This window comes from Bubalus kerabau, chromosome X (genome assembly GCF_029407905.1).
Source record: "Bubalus kerabau isolate K-KA32 ecotype Philippines breed swamp buffalo chromosome X, PCC_UOA_SB_1v2, whole genome shotgun sequence".
NCBI classification, from domain to species: domain Eukaryota; kingdom Metazoa; phylum Chordata; class Mammalia; order Artiodactyla; family Bovidae; genus Bubalus; species Bubalus kerabau.
In genome coordinates this window covers 104,606,401-104,626,533 of record NC_073647.1, presented here as the reverse complement: position 1 = coordinate 104,626,533, position 20,133 = coordinate 104,606,401, and positions in this window count along the sequence as shown.

Genomic DNA, 20,133 nt, shown 5'->3' with positions numbered 1-20,133 from the left:
TATCCTATTTGGGACTCTCTGGGTTTCTTGGACTTGGGTGATTATTTCCTTCCCCATTTTAGGGAAGTTTTCAACTATTATCTCCTCAAGTATTTTCTCATGGTCTTTCTTTTTGTCTTCTTCTTCTGGGACCCCTATGATTCGAATGTTGTAGCGTTTAATATTGTCCTGGAGGTCTCTGAGATTGTCCTCATTTCTTTTAATTCGTTTTTCTTTTATCCTCTCTGATTCATTTATTTCTACCATTCTATCTTCTAATTCACTAATCCTATCTTCTGCCTCTGTTATTCTACTATTTGTTGCCTCCAGAGTGTTTTTAATTTCACTTATTGCATTATTCATTATATATTGACTCTTTTTTATTTCTTCTAAGCCCTTGTTAAACCTTTCTTGCATCTTCTCAATCCTTGCCTCCAGGCTATTTATCTGTGATTCCATTTTAATTTCAAGATTTTGGATCAATTTCACTATCATTATTCGGAATTCTTTATCAGGTAGATTCCCTATCTCTTCCTCTTTGGTTTGGTTTGGTGGGCATTTATCCTGTTCCTTTATCTGCTGGCTATTCCTCTGTCTCTTCATCTTGTTTAAATTGCTGAGTTTGGGGTGTCCTTTCTGTATTCTGGCAGTTTGTGGAGTTCTCTTTATTGTGGCGTTTCCTCGCTGTGTGTGGGTTTGTACAGGTGGCTTGTCAAGGTTTCCTGGTTAGGGAAGCTTGTGTCGATGTTCTGGTGGATGGAGCTGTATTTCTTCTCTCTGGAGTGTAATGAAATGTCCAGTAATGAGTTATGAGATGTCTATGGTTTTGAGGTGACTTTGGGCAGCCTGTATCTTGAAGCTCAGGGCTGTGTTCCTTTGTTGCTGGAGAATTTGCTTGTTATGTCTTTCCCTGGAACTTGTTGGCCCTTGTGTGGTGCTTGGTTTCAGTGTCGGTATGGAGGCGTTTGATGAGCTCCTGTCAATTAATGTTCCTTGGAGTCAGGAGTTCCCTGGAGTCAGGGATTGGACTTAAGCCTCCTACTTCCAGTTATCGGTCTTAATTTTACAGTAGTTTCAAAATTCTCCTTCTATCCAGCACCACTGATAAAACATCTACGTTAAAGATGAAAAGTTTCTCTACTGTGAGGGTCACTCAGAGAGGTTCACAGCGTTACATGGAGAAGAGAAGAGGGAGGAGGGAGTTAGAGGTGACCCAAATGAGATGAGGTGGAATCAATAGTGGAGAGAGTGGGCTAGCCAGTAGTCACTTCCTTATGTGCACTCCACAACTGGACCACTCAGAGATGTTCACGGAGTTATACAGGGAAGAGAAGAAGGAGGCAGGAGACAGAGGTGGCCAGAAGGATAAAAGGGGGAAATGAAAAGGCGGGAGACAGATCCAGCCAGTAATCAGTTCCTTAAGTGTTCTCCACCGTCTGGAACACACAGAAATTCACAGAGTTGGGTAGAGTAGAGAGGGGTTAGGGAGGAGATACAGGTGACCTGGTGGAGAAAATGGAGAGTCCAAAGGGAGAGAGAGCAGTCAAGCCAGTAATCTCGTACACTAGTGAAAAATGGGTCCTGAAGATTGGGTTCTTAAAGGTACAAAATTGGTAACAAATACATAAAAACAAAAATTAGAAATTAGAGTAGAGTTTGGAATTTCAAAAATGCGATGTTAATGAAAAGGAGAAGGAAAAGAAAGAGAGAAAAAACGAACAAAGAAAAACAAACAAGGTCGTGAAAGTAATAAAGAAACTACAGGTACAAAATTGATAACTAATACCAAACAGCGAAAATTAAAAATCCAGAGTAGAGTTTGGAATTTCAAAAATACAACGTTAAAAAAAAAAAAAAAAAAAGAAGAAGAAAAATAAAGAGAGAAAACAAACAAACCAACAAAAACAATGTCGCAAAAATTATAAAGAAAATACAGGTACAAAATTGATATCAAATACCAAAAAGCATAAATTAAAAATCTTGAGTAGAGTTTGGAATTGCAGATATACGATGTTATATAAAAGAAGAAGAGAAAGAAACAGAGGAAAAAAAAAAAAGTCACAGCAATTATGAAAAAAACTATAGGTACAAAATTGATAACATATATCAAAAGGCTAAAATTAAAAATCTAGAGTAGAGTTTGGAATTTCAAAAATGCAATGTTAAAGAAAAGAAGAAAAAGAAAAAAGAAAAAAAAAAAAAAAAAAAAAAAAAAACCACGGTCAAAAAATTATAAAATATATATATGAAGTTTGCTGAAGAAGAAAAAAAAAAAAATAGGGTCTTTTTTTTTTTTTTTGCAAAGTAATAGTTATAAAAGTGAAAATTAAAGGACAATAGAGGACTTAAAAAAATTTTTTTTTTAATTAAAAAAAAAAAAGAAAGAAAGAAAGATTGATCGTAAAAATAGTAAAAATATATCTAGGTCTTTCTCTGGTTTTGTTGTGAGTATTGTGGGTTCAGTTCATTTTTGGCAGTTCCTTAGTCCGACTTATATTTCTCAAGATCTATAGGCCCCTTCCTATGTAATCCGTAGTAACCACAGGGTTTTAATCTATGGCCTGTAGCTTCCAAGGCGTTTCCCTCTGTTAGAGCTTCTTCTGTTTGCTGGTCTCTTCAGTGTCTGGTTCCCGCCCTGACACAAAGGGGACGGCGGAGGACCCTATTTTTTTTTTTTTTTTTTTTAATTTAGGCTCACTTGTTCAGCCACGCTGTGGGGAGGGAGGGAGGGATGCTGCAAACAGATAACACTGGCGTGCGCTCGAAGTGCCTCGGCCACACTGGGTCTGCCCCCGCTCACGGCGCGTGTAACCTCCCTGCCCACACTGCTTGGGCTCTAGGTTGTTCTGCCGGGAACAATCAGAGGCCGGCCCTGGACTGAGCTCCCAGGTCCAAGCCGCTCAGGTTCAGGCACTCGGGTAGTCCTCAGAGGCGCAGACTCGGTTGGGCCTGCGTTTTGTGTTCTTCCCAGGTCGAGCAGCTCAGGCGATGAGGTGCTTGGCGGGCGCCAATGCTGCGACTTATCGCCTCCCCGCCACTCGGTTATCTGGGTGTAAAACCGGCGCACCTTCTCAGGCAGATGTTGACCGTCCAGACCCCCAAGAAGTTTTAGTTAGCAAAGAAGCCTGCTTACAGTTTTATAGATAGTGTCTCTCTGGGGCTGCGATTGCCCCCTTCCGGCTCTGGTTGCCTGTCACCGGAGGGGGAGGTCTGCAGCCGGCTATCTCTGTTCAGTCCTTTGTTCTGTGCGCGGGCCTGGCGGTGTCTTAGGTTAGGGCTGGCTTTTCGCGTGGTAGATATCCCACAGTCTGGTTTGCTAGCCCAAATTATTTCGCTCAGATAGCGCTCAGGACATTCGGCCCGATTCTTACTCTAAGGGACACAGCCCGTGCCGCACTTCCCTGCCCAGCCCCCGCTTGCTAATGCCGTGTGCAGGCGTCTGCGCTGCTTCTCCGCTGGGGGAGTTCCCGTAGGGCTCACAATCCGCGATTTTTAATTGTTTATTTTTTTTTTCCCCTCCCTTTTATGTTGCCCTCTGTGCTTCCAAAGCTCGGCACAGATTCGGCAGTGAGAGGGTTTCCTGGTGTTTGGAAACTTCTCTCTTTTTAAGACTCCCTTCCCGGGACGGAACTCCGTCCCTCCCTCTTTTGTCTCTTTTTTTGTCTTTTATATTTTTTCCTACCTCCTTTCGAAGAGTTGGGCTGCTTTTCTGGGTGCCTGATGTCCTCTGCCGGCATTCGGAAGTTGTTTTGTGGAATTTACTCGATGTTTAAATGCTCTTTTGATGAATTTGTGGGGGAGAAAGTGTTCTCCCCGTCCTACTCCTCCGCCATCTTGGCTCCTCCTTCCTGAATGTTGAGTTTTAAGCCAGTTTTTTTCACCCTCCTTTCACACTTATCAAGAGGCTCTTTAGTTCCTCTTCTCTTTCTGCCATTAGAATGGTATCATTTGCATATCTGAGGTTGTTGATATTTCTCCCAGCAATCTTGATTTCAGCCTGTGATTCATCCAATCCAGCATTTCGCATGATATATTCTACGTATAAGTTAAATAAGCAAGGTGACAATATACAGCCTTGACATACTCCTTTCCCAATTTTGAACCAGTCTGTTGTTGCATATCTGGTTCTGTTGCTTCCTGACCTGCATACAAGTTTCTCAGGAGACAGATAAGGTGGTCTGGTATTCCTGTCTGGTCTGGTATTCCTGTCTCTTTAAGAATTTTTCACAATTTGTTGTGCTCCACACAGTTAAAGACCTTAGCATAGTCAATGAAGCAGAAGTAGATGTTATTTCTGGAATTCCCTTGTTTTCTCTATGATACAACGAGTGTTGGCAATTTGATCTCTTGTTCCTCTGCCTTTTCTAAATCCAGGTGTGCATCTGGAAGTTCTCAGTTCATGTACTGCTGAAGCCTAGCTTGAATGATTTTGAGCATTACCTTGCTAGTATGTGAAATTGAGAAATTGTACAGTAGTTTGAACATTCTTTGGCATTGCCTTTCTTTGCGGTTGGAATGAAAAACGACCTTTTCCAGTCTTGTGACCACTGCTAAAAAATTCTATGACAACTCCTCATCACCAGAAGGATAGCATTCAAATGTTTTATGCTCTATAAAGCCCTACCTGACCTTACCCCTGACCACTTATATGATTGTATCTCTTACCAATTTCTGCCTTCCTCCATCTCTTCCAATCATATATCCAAAGTTACCAGATATTCTGTTAATGAACATCTTTCTTACTTTAGATTAAATCTCCATTTCTCATGATAACAATTCCAACCAGTTCATGATCTCTTTGTGTTACTCAGCAAATGAACCAGGCTTTTGGTTGCTTTCTCATCTTCTCAGAAGCTCTTCAAAAAGTTAGAGTACCCTACTTACATATCTTCACTGCCTGACAATGTCTATAAATTCTTTAAAATTCATCCCCAAACCAACTCTTCCGTGAGGCCATCCTTGATATGCCTATACTAAATTAGGCATTGTCTCCTTCACTAGGCCTGTAGGTTTCAAGTGTAGTGTTCATCACTGTATCATGAGTCCTAGCACAGTGCCTACTCTAACCGAAGTTAAAGTGAAGGTGAAAGTTACTCAGTCATGTCTGACTCTTTGCAACCCCATGGACTATATAGTCCATGGAATTCTCTAAGCCAGAATACTGGAGTGGGTAGCCTTTCCCACTCCAGGGGATCTTCCCAACCCAGGGATCAAACCCAGGTCTCCCGCGTTGCATGCGGATTCTTTACCAGCTGAGCCACAAGGGAAGCCCAAGAATACTGGAGTAGGTAGCCTATCCCTTCTTCAGCGGATCTTTCTGGCCCAGGAATCAAACCGGGGTCTCTTGCATTGCAGGCAGATTCTAGCGTAAGTGGTCTGTAAATGTTTCTTAAGTACATGAGTGATGGTTACCACTTAGATACTCTACCATTGTTTGTTTGTGTTTTTTTTACATGTTAGTGCAACACTTTCAATAACCCTGCACAATTTGTAGTATTATTATTTCTTTTTTGTACATGAGGAAACTGAGGCACAGAGAAGCAAAGCCCTTGTCTAAGATCATATGGCTGATCAGTGGCAGTAACTGATTCTAGCTCAGTTCTTCAGCACTCTGAAGCTTACACTTTATAAACTTCTGGAGTTAACTGCAGGTTGGGGATATAGTGAGTAGTATAAATAAAGGTGCAGAATTGAGAAGATAGAATACATATATGAGAAACAGTAAAGGGTTCGGCTAGTTTATAGATTTATAGAACCTGGCATGATAGGAAGAGATCTGAATGTAGATAGCTTCAAATGCCAAACAAAGAAGCATGGACTCATTTAGCAGACATATATAAGAGTGACATGCTGAATGTGTCCTTTTGAGAATATTAATCAAGTGTCACTGTGCAAGATGGATTTGAAGCCAAGAAACTGGAAGACAGGAAACAAGTCAGGGCTGTTGATGTTCTCAGCAATCTTGTTCCTCAGCACGTCCCTCTGTCTTTCCTCTCAACATGTTCCAAGCTCCTAAATACATTTATTCAGCCCCTTACCTGCCCCATTGCTTGCACTTTCAGCAACTGACCTTTTTGAGATGAGTTAAAGGACTTAGGTAGGAATGCCTTCCATTCTTGACTTTCTACTGCCGAATTTATCTCTAGCTTGTCCCTATCCATTTTTCTTAGTAATGATAGCTACCATTTTGAGCACTTACTATCTCATGCAATCCTTGAAACTACACTGTGAGAAAGGTTTAGTTATCCTCAGTTAGTAACTGAGAAAATTGAGGCCTGGAGTGGTTCAGTGCTTGGCAAATTCATCCAGATAGCAAGTGGCTGATTTGGGATTTAAACCTAGGGCTGTTTGATTCTAAGATCACCTTATTACTACTACGTAATGGGAGTGAAAGGTATACCGGTCTCCTCTTGGGCTCCATTCTGTCCATCTCCTTTCACCTCCAAAGGGGGTCTTTTCCAACAGCTATTTCCTGTTTTTCTCCAGTAAACTCAACCTCTATTTCTGCAGACTTTTCCCTCTCAGTGAATATATACCCTAAATTCTCATGCACTAAAAAACAATATCAAGCCAACAAAAGAGTTCATTTAACCCATTTTTCCCCTATAAACATCATCCTAGTTCATATTCTTCATTCCATGTGCCTGTAAATGTTTGTCTACCCTGTCTCTACTTCCTCACCTCCTACCCTGGAATCTGGTCTCAGTTTCTACCACTACATGATATCACTTTTGCTAAAGCCACCAAATTGACAAATTTTACTTCACTCTTTATATTACCTAATCTCTCTGTTTCAGTCTTTTCTCCTTGTTCCTCTTCCACTGTGTCCTCTGTTATTAACTTTCACACCATTACTTTACTTCAGGTCCCCATCATTGCTTGTCTGCATAAACCTTTCTCCACTTTTATCATCTCTCAGATGGATTCATTCTCCACACTGGCCATAAGACTGAGTTTTCTAAAATGTAAATCTAACCATATCATTGCCCTGCTTAAAATCCTTCAATTCAAATAAAAACCTACATAGTTCATTATACATGACCCTTATAGAATTATGGCCCTTCGTCAACGTTTAGCTTCATCTTTCTCCTCTCTTTCCTGCATACTCTGTTTTCCAGCCATATTTAATGTCTTTTTTTTTCATTCCCTGATGCCTTTCATGTGCTTTGCTTCCTTTTTTCCACACATTTCTTTTCCCTGATCACTAAACTCGTCTTCCTTTAAGAGTCAGTTCAAATGTAGTTTCCTTTGTTCTATCTGACCTGCCTGCCTGCAATTTCTCCACTCCTATCTTTTCACATGTCTCAATCCATCAGACACAGTTTGTTGCTTTGTGCTCTGTTTCAAAACAGGACCTTTAATAGCAGTAACAGATTCCAATAACAATCATTATTATGCTCCTCAAAGACAAAAACTGTGTCACAAACATTGCTGTATCTTCAATGCCTGGTACAGAGCAGATGCTCAATGAATGTTGAATTTAAAGAATGAATTGTATGTGTGTGTGTGTGTGTGTGTGTGTGTGTGTGTGTATATATATATATGTAATTTATATGTAAAATAAATGTCCAATATATAAAAATAACAGAGATCCAGTCTATGATAGCAACCATAGGAATATAACAGAAGAGAGAATTGACCTTGACTGGGTATGGAAAAGAGAAGATGAACAAAACATCAAAGGTAATTGGAAATGTTGGTATCAATGGCAGAGAATGGAAGGTTAATAGGATTGAAGCATACATGATGATTGCCGAATTAAGGCAGGGGCAGAAAAACTAGAGACAAAAGAATAAATCTGAGAGTTATTTGAAGGATAAAATTAATGTGACTTGGTGACTTGATTGGATTGCTGGGGAGCAAAGGAGAGCAACTAAGGATGACTTACTCTGCACTGGAATGCTGAAATGGGATTGGTTATATTAAAGGTAAACATGATACATCCAGCTAGCAATTCAGAGCCACTGGAAATAGAGGGACAAATCTTGGGAAAGAAATAGAGATTTCCAATACAGAACCTGAAAATAGACTTCTCATACAGAAAACAGATGTCAAGGGCTTTTCTGGTAGCTCAGTGGTAGAGAATCCACCTGCCACTGTGGGGAACACAGGTTTGATCCCTGGTCTGGGAAGGTACCACATGCAGCGGAGCAACTAGGCCCGTGTGCCACAACTATTGAGCCTGTGCTCTACAGCTTAGGGGCCACAACTACTGAGCTCACATGCCCCAATTACTGAAAACTGTGTCCTAGACCCGTTGCTCTGCAACAAGAGAAGCCACCACAATGAGAAGCCTGCATACCACAACTAGAGAATAGCCCCTGCTCTCTGTAACTAAGAAAAACCTGTGCAGCAACAAAGACCCTGAGCAGTGAAAAATAAATAAGCAAACAAATAAACAAAATTACCTTTTTAAAAAAGAAAACTGATGTCACAACTGGAATTGGTTTGATTGAAATTTCCCTCTATCACCTTATCTCCCACAGATTTGGGGAAGATAGTTATTAAGACCTTCCTATTTATAAACTAGGACCAGATTACTTTGGTTGCATGTATGTGATTGAATGAGTGATAAGAATAGACATCTAGGTTCCCTTTCAGTCACCCATTTATTCAACAAGTGCCTACTTTCTATCAGACTCTGTGCCGGGTACTGGTCTTAACAAGATGGATTAAGTGCCTGCCTTCATGTGATACATGGGATTGTGAATAAGGCACCATAAAACAAGTAATCACATAGATGTATATAAAAAAAATATGTATGGCAAAACCACTACAATATTGTAAAGTAATTAGCCTCCAATTAAAATGAATAAACTTATAAAAATAAAAAAATTAAATGTCAGAGTTAGAACAAAAAAAAAGAAATATATAATAGAAATTATGAAAACTATGATGACATGAAAGTAGAGAATAACTAGGGGACTTCCCCAAGAATTCTTTGAGGAAGTGATATTTGAGACCTTAATTTTCATCAACTTCCTCAGTGGTCAGCTACTTAGAAACAGGGCAAAAACCATAAATTAGGAATCATTTAATGTCAAGGAGGCCAGTGGCACATTCAACTGATCCTCTCAACCTCACTCCCACGCATATACACACCACCACCACCATCATCCTCATCCCCACAAATCTGCTCAGCTGTAGCTTCAGAGAAGCAAAGACTGTTGGAATCAAGGGATAGGATGTGCTTTGTGGTGGCTAGTCTCCAAAAATGACCCCCAGTGAACCATACTTTCCAGTGTTCACAGCTTTGCATAGCTCCCATCCCACACTGATTTTGAGCTGGCACTGTGACTCATTTTCACCAATTGTATGTAGCAGAAATGATGTTTTGTAACCTCTGAAGTCAGGTCTTAAGGGATCTGAAGTTTCTGTTTTCACCACTTAGTACTCGCCTTCTTGAATCCAACTGTCTTGCTATGAGGCAGCCCAAGCAGTCTTGTGAAGAGGGCTGAATGAAGGAAAACCAAGCCCTCAGCCAACAGTCCAGATGATTTCTCAGACAACAGTTAGTAATGTGAATGAGATCATTTTGGACCTTCTAGTCATCCCAGAGGGCTTCCCAGGTGGCACTAGTAGTAAAGAGCCTGCCTGCCTATGCAGGAGACTTTAGAGACAAAGGTTCAATCCCTGGGTTGGAAAGATCCCCTGGAGGAGGGCACATCAACCCACTCCAGTATTCTTGCCAGGAGAATCCCACGGAGAGAGGAGCCTGGTGGGCTACAGTCCATAGGGTCACAGAGAGTCGGACATAGCAACTTAGTACAGCACAGCACAGTCATCCCAGCATCTCAACTGACAGCACATGAAACAAAACTGCCATGTCAACACTGCAGAATAATGAAATTTAAGAAACCATTATTCTTTTATGCCACTAAATTGTGCAGCAGTAATCGAAATAAGTCCTAACATCCATGAAAGACCAAAAGAAAGATAATATGTTAAACCAAAGGAGCATAAGGGTTTTTTTTGTGTGTGACTTTTTAGTCTTTGTTTATTTTGCATTTTCCAACCTTTTTCCTTTTATAAATATCAGTAATTTCTTTTGTAATTATAAAAAATAAACTTCCTAAGAATTTTAAAGTAGAAGCATGCTGGGATGATTTGGGTGTAGCCTTTGCCAGAGGATTGAGTGGTCAACTTGGTATTGAATAGATGACTGCCCACACAGTGCTCTTGCTGACTCTCCATTGATTGCACCAGTGTTTTTTACCTAGTCAGAGCAGTATCGGTAAAGTATCTTCCTGACTCATGAATCCAGTCCACAATTAGGGGTTGAATAAAAGGCACTCCAAACTTATTTGGAGATTAAGGAGTAGAACGGAGTAAAGCAAGGAAATAAATCAATAACATAGAAAAAACACATCATGTAGCTAAAAGAGGTTGGAAGTTTTGGGGTCTTGGGTAGAGAATAACTGGACATTTCTGGAAACAGTTGAAACCCTGCTATTGGGAGAAAAGTCTGCAGCAGAACTTTAAGTATGTTAACAGAACTCTTGTCTTTCTCAATCCTCACCTTCCTGTTGCTGACTTCTTTGGCAAGAGGCATGCAGATAATGCAGGTAAACTTCAACTTGCCAAATAAGCAGATGAAAATGACAGCTGTCCAACTGATACTCTCTATCAGACAAGAACTCTTCCTTCTCTTGGCAAGAAGACATCCCAGTTGGCACCTAGAAACTTTATGGCAGCAAAACAATGTAGATGAATTGGACACAAAAATGCATTTTCATGTCACTTGCCACAAAAGCAATGAGTTGAAAATTGCTATTTCAGCTTTTAAAAAGACATTTTTAAAAAACTTTCTTCAGATTTACCCCTTTGGCAAAAGACAGCTAGTTTAAAATCTTTTCTCCTCTGTTATTCCATTCAATTAGCAGGTGACAATCCCTTTCCATCCAATCTGTTGATTAAATTTGCATCAACTTATTCAGACTCAGTCAACCAGCAACTTAGGTGACAGTCTTCTCTTCAGTATGTATAAATGTAGCATAAACAGATATTCACGGCTTGATTATAAATATTTCTGCTTTGACAACACAAAAAAATGTCATTTATTCCTTGCCTCCAAATTAGAAATAAACTAAATCAAAACCAAGTTCAACATTCAAAATAAAACCAAGGTTATTATGAAACAGCAGAATGAGAGAAGAAATGCTTTAACAATTTCAAGATAAGTCATCAGTCTCAAATTTGTGGTTTAGTTAAAAAAGCTTTGCTAAATCCTACTTGTTGAAAGAAACAGCCAAAAAAATGGACAAAGGGATGTGATTAGTAAGTTCCCTTCTTGTACCTTGATAGTGTGGGTGTTGGACTGTGCATGAGCTGAAGGTGCAAGAAAATGAACTCAACAGTAAAACGTATTCTGCTTCTTAATCAACTATAGTTTGATCACCTCCTTTTTATCTTATACTAGAGTTACAAAATGAAAAGAGTTCTGGTTCAGGAAAACACTGTGTATGAAAATCAAGGTCTGTAGAAGTAAGATACCTTCCTTCAGTGACACCTAGAAAGGCTGGTAAGAAGGTGACTGAGGGATGAGAACTTTGAGAAAATGTGGATTTTGAAATTGATGATAAAAGCTTTAAAACATAGACCTGCCTTATGATCCAGCAATCCCACTGCTGGGCATACACACTGAGGAAACCAGAAGGGAAAGAGACACGTGTACCCCAATGTTCATCGCAGCACTGTTTATAATAGCCAGGACATGGAAGCAACCTAGATGTCCATCAGCAGATGAATGGATAAGAAAGCTGTGGTACATATACACAATGGAGTATTATTCAGCCATTAAAAAGAATACATTTGAATCAGTTCTAATGAGGTGGATGAAACTGGAGCCTATTATACAGAGTGAAGTAAGCCAGAAAGAAAAACACCAATACAGTATACTAACGCATATATATGGAATTTAGAAAGATGGTAACAATAACCCTGTGTACGAGACAGCAAAAGAGACACTGATGTATAGAACAGTCTTATGGACTCTGTGAGAGAGGGAGAGGGTGGGAAGATTTGGGAGAATGGCATTGAAACTTGTAAAATATCATGTATGAAACGAGTTGCCAGTCCAGGTTTGATGCACGATACTGGATGCTTGGGGCTGGTGCACTGGGACGACCCAGAGGGATGGAATGGGGAGGGAGGAGGGAGGAGGGTTCAGGATGGGGAACACATGTATACCTGTGGCGGATTCATTTTGATATTTGGCAAAACTAATACAGTTATGTAAAGTTTAAAAATAAAATAAAATTAAAAAAAAAAAGTTTTAAAACACGACCAGCGACTTCAGGGGCTGGGTATATAGGAAAGGGGCTTTGTTCTAGGTGATTCTATAGACAGCATCTGAGGAACCTACAATATTTAGAATTGTACATAAAAGGCCTTGTTTATTGAGTCATCAGAAAAGCTGTAAGAAAAAGTTCTGGTTTTGAATGAACAGCGTATTCATTCATTGATTTATTCAAAGCATATTTATTGGGTTACTACTTCATATTATGCCTTGTTATAAGTTCTGGGGATATAGCAGTGAACAAAACAATGTCTTTGCTCTCACAGAACCTAAATTTTAGCAATTAAATTGAAAATGGCAGTGCACAAAATTTTTAAATGCTTGTTAAGAGCAGGATTCATTTGCGAGTGATGTCTATAATTTCACTTGTACAACCTGTGCCTGACTCTTGAACTGACTTAAATTCCCTCATTGGTGTCTATATATCAACATCAGGGAGCCACACTGCACCCCCCAAGAATCTTCCCTTTCTGCTTCAGCTCATGACTTCCCATCCTTCAACCTCCTGTGGTTGACTTTTAGAGGGTTCTGGATGCATTAAGAATGTTAACTCCACATTATGGAATAAGACCTGCAGCTTGTTCCAGCCTCAAAGGAAGGTTCTAAGTGTCCCAGTCTGTTGGCTGAAGCTCATACTAGATAAGAGAAAGTGGTGAGAGTGAAAGCAGGCCAGAAGGTAGGGGATGGATCTGGAGAAGGAAATGGCAACCCACTCAAGTATTCTTGCCTGGAGAATCTCATGGACAGAGGAACCTGGTGGACTATAGTCCATGGGGTGACAAAGAGTCAGACATGACTGAGCAACTAACAATTTCACTTTCTTTCACTTTCCCTTGTTAGTACTCTCAACCAAATTGAACACAGGATAATACACAGTTCTTCATATCTGTGTACGAAAATCATTACCTTCTCCTCCACATTATGGTCTCTCCTTTTCCTGTACTCCTAAACTCAATGAATAATACCAACATCCACCTATCTGCATCAGGTGAAAAACCTAGGAAATTTCCTTTGACACATCCTATCTCTTCATTCCCACTTTATTCAACAAATCCTATAAGCCCAACCTTGCAAACATATTCTGAATTCACCTACTTCTCTCCTGCCATAGAAGCCTCCACTGCCTCCTCCATAGTTCAAGCCATCATCTCTCATCTGACTACCACAATATCCTCCCACATACATACTTGCCACCTTCAACCAATCCACGCTGCAGTCAGAGTGACCTTTACAGAAAGCCAATTGGGTTGTGATACACACGTTTAACTACTCAGTGGTTTCCCACTGCTTTTAGAAAACAGAACTTCTTAACATGGCCTTCCATGGCTTGACCCCTACTGTATCTCCAACCACACCTCAAAACATACATCCCCTATTCTCTACAGTCAGTCACACTAGCCTTCTTTCAGACCTTCTTCCTTCCCATGTCTCAGTTGCCATGGGGGTCTTTGAATACACTGTTTCTTCAGCCTAAAATGTTCTTTTTCTTCACCTACTTGGCTCTTATTCATTCTCAAATCTCTACTACATAGCAATTCCCCTAAGAAGCCTTACTTGATCTGCCAGTCTCAATTAGGCCCTCATAATTATTCTCTCACAGCATGTGGAAGTCTTTCTTCCCAGCACATTTCAAAGTCGGACCTTTAGGTTTGCCTAAGTGATTATTTAATTGATGTCTATCTCCCTCATTAGACTGTAAGCTGGGAGAAGGGGCAGGGATTGTATTTGTTGTGCTTCCCATTGTATCACTGATGCTTAGCACAGTAGGAAACATACAGTGAGTGCTCAATAGAAATTTGAATCCAGTCTCCTTTATCCCTTGCATTCCAGACATACTAGCGTCCTTTCTACTCCACTAACCTGTTCTTTGAACAGTCTCATGCAGGAGCTTTGGCACTTTCTGCTCTTATACCTGTAAAACTCTTCCTCCAGCTCACTCTCCTAATTGTTCAGGTCTATGCTCAAATATTTAATTTTTGAGCAAATATCTGTGGGGTGAACCCTTGCATAAAGTGTTACTATAGTTGATGGTAAGGATCATTAACAGAGTCCCAGTGGAATATAAACTTCATGAGAGCAGAGATTTGATCTACTTTTTTTCCACTGATATATCCCCAACTCTTAGAACATCACCAGAAATACAATTGGTACTCAACAAATATATGCTGAAAAAAATGGGTTATTCCAAGCACCTAACAAAACTGGCCTATATTATGCAATAAGACAATTTGAAAGATCATTGAAAAATGAAATCATTGGAAAATTAGTGGGAAGCCATCTGAAACAATTTGTGTGAGGAAGAAATGTTGGAATATTTACCTGTTTCTTAGAGATTCCATTAATGAGGGACACAACTTGAGGTCTCTCAGAGAGTGAGGTTTGGGTATGAAGAATTTCTCAGCTTCTATTCTCTTCCTCCCAGAATTACCTAACATTGACTTAAAAGTTATTCTCATAAGGATTAGTCTGATTTTCCTAACTACTATACAGTGTAAACTCCTTGAGACAAGTGAGTATATTTCCCTCTTCTCTAGGAAAGACTCAATAGTTGCCCAACTCAATAGTTGCCCCATTTAGGAAGATGCTTCTGAAGCATCCTTTTTGCTTCTGCTTGAACTAATGCTCTTTTACTTTTTTCCCTCCTTTTCCAGAAATACTGGAAGTTGTGGGGAGAGAAGAATGGAGCTGTAATTATTACTACAAAAAAAAAAAAAAAACTCTGACTGCTCTCAGTTTAATAAGAATACTGTTTTTTTTCACATATGATCAAACTAGTATATTGCAGAAATAGAATAGAGATGTATTTCTTAATATAGTTAAGAGAAATACAGCATCTTCTCAATGGATCCAAAGGATAATGGACTTATATCTAAAATCGTTTGCTGGAAACAAGTGATAGAACCAAATCACAACTCTACCACAAGCTTCATAATTCATATAATTGAGAGAGGGAACTGTAGGACTCATCTAATCAGTGTCATGGGGTCCTGAGTATGGTTCAAACATCAGAAACAAAATACAGAGTATGCTAAAAGAAAGTTTTCAGTTTTCCTGAGGTTACTTACTAACAAACCTAAGATTTTCTTTATTTGCTCTTCCATGAGATGTGTGTCCATCCTTTCAAGTTTCTTAAACAGAATATAACAAAATAATAACTATGGACTGCAAATAGCCAGACTTTGAACTTCTTGGGTGAATATGACCTCAAACTATCCCTAACTATTCCTCCTAATTATTTCAACACCAAGAGGGAAAGCAGTGGATGTCTTTTCCTTTATTTGTATAAAGCATTGCCAGGCTGTCTTTATAGAGCTGACAGGCTCTACACCTAGAAAAAGAACCAACCACCACAACATATGCCATTCAAAGTCTTCAACCTACCAGGCCCATTTACAATGGTCCTAATGTGTGGATATGAAAAATGTGCCAGGCAGGGGCCTGTCTTGGCTCTGTGAATTGATTCTTGGTAACTTTCAATCTCCTGTAGAGATGACCCCCTCCACATGCGAGTCAACTCTAAGCCTGTTCTGACACATGAGACACATATCAAAATGCCCCCAACTAGATGGACAAGGGAATGTCAGAATGTGTAAGCAGGAAAGGGAAATGGACTATGAAACCAGAACAATCATATACAACAAGAAACTAACTTCACTATCTTTCATAATTGTCTTTGTTTTGTTTTCTCAAAGGTATCCCTAAAACCAACCTCATCTATTATGAACTATCCTGCCTTATGACTCAGTAAGCAGTATCTAGAACCAGGCTGCTTCAATTCAAATTTCAGTTCTTCCACAGGAGCCTTGGGTAAATGATTTAACTCTTGGTGTCCCTATTTCCTCCTCTAAAATAGGGCGACTAATAGTACCTACTTCCTAGGGTTTCTGTGACAAGAAAATATGTTTATAAAAGATTGTATTAAAAGTGCCTAAGTCATAGGACATTAATATTCAATAAGGGTAGCTATCATTATTTAACTAATGGGTAGGGTAATTAGCCAGTTGTATCAGCCAAGACAAACTATGCCTAAACTTTAGATCAGACAGCCATGATTTGTAAACCTATTTCTTTCAATACACTGACATGTTGCTTGCTTTCCCTTAGCTTTCAAATTAAAAAAAAAAAAAGGCTTGAGTTCAACTTGTGTCCCTATCACTGTGCGATATTCATTGAGTTACTTAACCTGTCTGTCTCACTTTCTTCAATTACAAAAATAGTATAATAAGAGCACTTTCATGATAAGGTAATGGTGAAGATTAAATGGGCTATTTCACATAAAATTCTTGAGACAATGCCTTCTAGGAAGACTGAGTGGGACAAGGAAAATATTGAAGAAAGCCCAGGGAAGTGAATTTTAATGATGAGGAAACTGGAATACAGAGATTAAGTAGCTTATCTAAAATCTTACAATTAGAAGTGATATATCCAGTATTTGAGTATAGTCTGAATGTACATTTTCCTCGAGTTTTTTTCCCCTTCCTTATTGCCCAACTCTCCCTTGCATGACCTTCCTTCTTCAGAGTAGTATAACCACTGGCCCCCAAATGTACCTTTCCCCAGCACACCTTCGCACACACTGCATCCCTTGCTTGAAATGCTGTTTCCCCTTTCTTAGCACTTCTCTTAATCAGATTCTAAGTGAAATTATACCCTGCAAAATGGAGCTGCAGTGACTTGGTCTCCAGCCCACACTGATCTATTTGCCTCTTAACTCTGGCATTCTCAGTGTCTTCATCAAACTGTTGACTTTACTACTAGCGACTAACACCTTTTTTTTTTTCTTTTTTGCCATGAGAAAAGTACTTTATTAATCTTTCAGAAATACATTAGATTGAATCAATTATAGATCTTCCATTAACATAATTTGATTTTTTTCATCTTTGCACTATGTAGACTGCAATAAACATAAACCAAACATTTTGAGTAAACCTTTATTTTTTTAATATAAATTTATTTATTACTGAGGTGCCTAGTGTTTGCACAAGTATCATGCTAAGCAGTTAAATGCATGATCTCATTTAATCCTCCCATGAAGCTCAGAGCTAAGTACTTTGATTGACAGCCTCATTTTATAAATGAAGAAACTGAGGCGTAGCAAGGCTAAGTTATTTGTTAATGGCTCATAAATGGAGGAGACAGGGTTCCCATTTGGGGTATGTAATCCCTAAGACCACACTTTCCCCCACAACATTCCACTGGCTGATGTCCTTAGGCTTCTCTTCACATGTTTCTCTCAGCTCCCTAGCTTAATTCTGAGCTAATTGAGGAGAACAACTGTGTCTTATTTATCTTTATAGTTCCAGTGTGCCTAGAAGCATAGTACTGTCAAGAAAGAGGTATCATAAATATCTATTCAATAAAAATCGGCTTCCAACTTAATCCACAATTTCACCTTGAATACCAAACAGAAGCAAACTTAAATCATGTTTATGGATGAAATTAGGCAAGGTAGTGTGGCTTGATCATCAATTTCATTAGTCATTAGTGGCAGGGTGATGTCTGCATATTCTGGAACCTGAGATAAGCTTCTTTTTGTCTTTCTGTCTTTCTTTCATCACTCACTCATTCAATAAACTGTGATAGAGGCAAAATCATGCATAAGGTGCTATGGAAGCACAGAGAAAAGAATTGACTGGGGGTAGGGTGGCCAAGGGAAGGGTGGGCAAGGTAAAGGTGTTAGAAAACGTTTCTCAGAGATGGTGGCATAGCCCCATTCAGCAGCCACTGCAGTGCCATTTCAATAAATGGATGCATAATAAATGGCAGTAATAATGCCATTACCTAAATAAATAATGGAAATGGAATAGAGTTGGCAGAGATCACTAGATTTTAGAATTCTTAGTGAAAACAAGTTAGAGAAAGGATCTTGAGGCTTAAGGGCATTAGATTTTCCAGGGCTTAAAGCATTGGTTCTTTAGAAGAAATAAAAGATGGAGGAATAAAAAAAAAATCCCTCTTATGTGCTGTATATTTGATGTATATTATTTCATTTAGTACTAGAGTTTTTCTCCCATTTTATAGTAATGATGCTGAAGACAGGAAGTGAAGTGATTTATAAATGATGAATATCAGTTTAACTTCAGTTTTAGGGCTCTTCATGAATACTGGGAACAAACTCATATAGGCCTTATTAATTATAAAGCATATTTCTTAGGGTGTTACATTTAGTAAGTTGTTTAATTCTCTTAACATCCCATTGAGGTAGGTACTAATATTGCCATGTTATTTTACAGAAAATAAAATTGAAACAGAAGGAAATTAAGCAATTTGCACTAGATCATACAGCAAAAGTGCTTCCCTGATAGTGCAGTTGGTAAAGAATCTGCCTGCAATGTAGAAGACCCAGTGCCATTCCTGGGTTGGGAAGATCAGCTGGAGAAGGGATAGGCTACCCACTCCAGTACTCTTGGGCTTCCCTTGTGGCTCAGCTGGTAAAGAATCCACCTGCAATGTGGGCGACCTGGGTTTGATCCCTGGGTTGGGAATTCCCTAGAGAAGCGAAAGGCTACCCACTCCAGTATTCTGGCCTGGAAAATTCCATGGACTCTATAGTCCACGGGGTTGCAAAGAGTCGGACACGACTGAGAGACTTTCACTCACATAAAGCAAAAAATGATACAGCCAGAATTCAGATGAGATCAGGTGTGTTCAGGGTGGTATGGCCGTAGACTAGAGCCAGAATTCAAACATGAGTCATCTGTCTCTTAAACCATATATACTAGGCTGTTTCCATTATGTTAGGCTTCCTAGTTAGCTAGGAGGATGCATTTGCTTTCCCAATTCTACCAGAGCATTAGCACAATTCTTCCTGTAAAGTTGAGACTAGGATAGGTATAATAGAGAAAAGGAAAAGAGAACTGGGGTCAGCAGGGGAAACCAGCATTTCTTACTACCTCGTTTCTTCCCCTGCTTTACTCTAAGGTCAGAGAAGGGTGGGGTGGGTGGCAGCCAAGGGGCACTGAGGTCACAAACCTCTCCCTTATCCTTGTCACTCAATCTAACAAGGGCATAGTCAATCTTTTTAGGGATACTCCAGGATTAACCCCCTCAACCTTATCCTAGAGAAATGCACAATGACTGACACTAGATCCTTACATTTCTCCTCAGTTTGCCCTATTTTCCACCCAGAGATACCATGCCAAAGAGAATTGGCAGAGTTAACTCATGATGGGGGTGTCCCATTTAAGGAAACTTGAGGGAAAGCACGACATTTTCTAGTTCTGAACTGCAAGGACACAAGGTAAGGAGTGAAAGAATGTTCTGAAAGTGAAAGTCACTCAGTCGTGTCAGACTCTTTGCAACTCCATGGGCTATACAGTCCATGGAATTCTCCAGGCCAGAATACTAGAGTAGGTACCCTTTCCCTTCTCCCCTGTGAGAAATCACTGTCCTTCCAGCAACAAGCCTGTTGATTTGTTGGATATGGGTTGACAAAATTAATGTCTTTCCTGACCGCCTCACTATCCAACTTACCTTTCACTTCTGTTGCCTCGGTTTATAACAAAATAGCTGACTATATGTCATTAACATTTGTCAGGTCACTTTGGTGAATGATTTTCTGTAATGTTTTTTAGTTGGTTTTAATAGATAGCCAAGTAGAGCAGATAGGAGGGGCTGGTCCCAGCTGTGTCTCCTAAAGGCACTTCCTTTAATGAAGGACGGGGAAGCCTGGTATGCTGTAGTCCATGGGGTTGCAAAGAGTCAGACACAACTTAGCGACTGAACAACAACAAAAGGCACTTCCATCTGATACACCAATCGCTCGCTGCATGCCACTCAATGAAATTCAACTCAGGTTCCCCCACACATTCGGAATTGAGTTCATCATTCCAGAGGCCGATTAAGCTGACCAGGAC